Source organism: Aegilops tauschii, chromosome 4 (assembly GCF_002575655.3).
Source record: "Aegilops tauschii subsp. strangulata cultivar AL8/78 chromosome 4, Aet v6.0, whole genome shotgun sequence".
Taxonomy (NCBI): Eukaryota; Viridiplantae; Streptophyta; class Magnoliopsida; order Poales; family Poaceae; genus Aegilops; species Aegilops tauschii.
The window spans coordinates 59,300,045-59,303,226 of record NC_053038.3 but is presented as its reverse complement, the minus strand read 5'-3'; the positions used below and the strand labels follow the sequence as shown (position 1 = coordinate 59,303,226).

The 3,182-nt window shown below is 41.3% G+C and overlaps 1 long non-coding RNA gene across 1 annotated transcript; it reads left to right on the top strand.

Annotated features, from left to right (window-relative positions):
• The first annotated feature begins 869 nt into the window (after positions 1-869).
• LOC109743564 (uncharacterized) lies at positions 870-2,753 on the top strand. Its single transcript, XR_002228086.4, has 2 exons — positions 870-1,227; positions 2,462-2,753. It is a non-coding gene; the product is annotated as an uncharacterized lncRNA (long non-coding RNA).
• The last annotated feature ends 429 nt before the right edge of the window (positions 2,754-3,182 follow it).

The following is a 3,182-nucleotide window of genomic DNA, read 5'->3' as shown; positions in this document are numbered from 1 at the left end:
CCAGCATTGCTAGGTTGAAACAATGAATATCCCGGAATCCCATGCCCCCTTGATTTTTGGGTACACACATTTTCCACCAAGCCATCTAATGCATCCGCTTCTGATTATCCTCGTCCCCCACCAGAAATGAGATATCGCATCAGTGATTCCCTTACAATTTTTTTAGGAATTTTAAAGACGGACATCGCATAGGTGGGGATAACTTGTATAACAGATTTCAGGAGGATTTCCTTCCCTCCCGCGGATAAAAGTTTTTCTTTCCATCCACTTATCTTCATGATGATACGGTCAATCAGATACTGAAAACAGTCAGCTTTATCCATACCCACATTAGCCGGTAACCCCAGATATTTATCATTGAGAGCTTCAGTCATGATATTGAGTGTTGTACATAGTTGCTCCTTGATTTCCACTTTTGTATTGGGGCTGAAAAATATACTTGATTTATCAACACTGATCAATTGCCCCGATGCTTTACAATACGAGTCCAGAATGGTTTTCAAAGCCTCTGCATTGTGAATACTTGCCTTCGTCAGGATCAATGAGTCATCCACAAAAAGAAAATTCGTAATCGGTGGTGCCTCTCTACACACTTTCACACCTTCAATTTTCCCACTTTCCTCCGCATGTGACAAGAGAGCAGACAGCCCCTCATTACATAGCAAAAATAAATAAGGCGATAACGGGTCTCCTTGTCATAAACCTCTGGATGGGGGACGACTACAATAGAATCTGAGCTTGCTATGCAAAAATAGAAAAATTGATGCTCGGCCATCGGATGAGAGATCGACGGCACAGATTCTGATGGAGCGATCTTTGCGCAAAATATGGAGAAAGGTCCGACGCTCCAAGCAAATTTGCTTTCGATGCCCTCCCGCTTCAATCCCAAATCCCCTTACACAGCGGCGGCGGCAGGACCGAAAAATCCTTGGCGGCGGCGGAGGCCCAGATCCTCAGCCAAGCTGGGCGAGCACGCCCAGCAAATGTGCTGATGCATCTCTCCTCCAATGGATCCTAACCGGTTCGTCGCCGGCGCTGTAGTTTGAGGCAGATTAGATTGGATTCCTCCCCCAACTCAGGCCCCCTGATCAGCTCGCGGCCCTGCTCCCGGGTCCTTTCCCCGCATGCGATGCAGCACCAGCTCGGCGGTGGTGGAATCCTCGCCTCCTTCACGACCGACCGCTTCTAGGTGCCGTGAACAGGCCATCACGGTGGTTTGTTCTTCAGGTAAATATATATTAGCTACTAGATTGATGCTACATCTGTACAGATTCCTTTTCTTTTTACTACCGTACTTGTTAACGTGGAATCTGTTCATGTCTCAATGATGCATCGTTAGATTCGTTATCTGATACTTCATATTTTCAGTTTTCAGTAAAAGTAGCTACTCTGTTTCCAACTTTCCGTGTGTGCACTGTGCGCAATAGAGAATAGGGATACTTACTGAGATTGTTCACAGCCCATTAAAAATTTCTTATACATTCTTAGTTAACTTTTAACCTTTTATTTCATTCGCTCAAACAGTGTCACATTTTATCAATTGCTCAGCTGCATGTGCCATTACAAGTTTAGTTATAAACTTCTGTTTACGTTAGGCACCACGACCTCCACCTGTTGTACATCTCCAGCGCGCAGTACCTACACTCTACCCCTTTCTGCACTTTACAAAGTTGTGCCTTGTGGTCTTCTCCTCCGCACGACCACACGATCTGAGCGGCGCCGCCACACCATGGTCCCTCTCCTTTCTTAACTCCTCAACGACACATGTGCTTGAATCCATGATAGAAACTAGGGATTCATGCCTGCAATTATTTCTTTTATTCTGCTATGTACTCTGAATTAAATGCACAAATATGCAACTTCAATTCTGTTTTGTCTCATCAATATCCTCTATTTTGTACTTTGTCGTCATAAGATTTGCATATAAAGCGTGTTTTTTTCATAGGATACCATGCTTATCCAATTCTTATGAGCTGGTTTTTATGCAAGCAGCTAAAGGCCATCCAATGTCACAAACATGAATCTTTGTCACTTTATCACAACTCTTTTGAGTTAGAACATATGCGTGTTATATTGTTTTCTTGCAAAAAATGAGTTTGGATGATGTTGGTTTTATAAGTCAGTAGGTATAACAACATAACATAATCTACAATGAAATACGGAAATATGCCGCAACAAATATTTGTGCTCTCTCTGTTAGACATATCCTGCTATCACATGCCATTTTTAGTTGATTTGATAACTCCCCTGTAGAAGCTGGAAAGCCAGCATTGACCTGAAAAGTTATCCTGATTGGTTACATGTGTATTAATATGTTTGAGGAATGTCATCCTAAGTTTGACATCTAGTTTACGTATTCTGAGTTGGAGCGGCGAATGAAGCTATACATAATGACCGTCTCTCTTCTCAAGATATGCTATTTGGTATTTGTTTCTGACACAGGTTTATTTGGTGTGCTTAGCTAGGTGATTAAACTGATCAAGGTGAATAAGAGTCCATGGAGGTTGTCATCTCTCCTGGCAGATGAAACTCAATTACCAAAGAAGCACTAAAACAAGAGGCAAAATGATAGATCTTTTCTTTCATGTACCATCAAGATATTTGTTGGGTGGTCATAATCTAAGTTCTTAGTACTAGTTCTTCCCGGACATGTACTAAAAATAATCTATGTATGCCTCTTGCGTTTTGTTCTCATGTACTCAAATACGAAAATACTCGAATGCTTGCTGAGCAGTGATAATTTCAGCCCTAAATTTGCTCATGTACTCATATACTTACAATTTGACATCTACCTGTAGGTCTTCATCCGGGATGGCTTAATTCTCTCATTGCTAAAATATTAGTGATACATATTGATGTTCTTAGAAAGATGTTCAACTCTCCTGAATGTCTCAGAGGCCAAAAAAGACACTTAATGTGTATGGATTCCATGTACGTAGAAAATATTTGCAAAGATTTTATATCAAACTAACAAGAGATGGGCATCAGCACTGTGCTTATATTAAAAAGGGTCATATTTCATGAAGACTTGAGGTGTATACTACAAACGTCCTATTTCATATATAACTTTAGCAGGGGGGTTTCTGCGAAATGTGCATTAAGTGATCTGAGATCCCTCCACCTAAATCTGTACCATTCATTTCCAATCCAGTGGTCCAAGATGCTTTTTCTATTTTTGCACA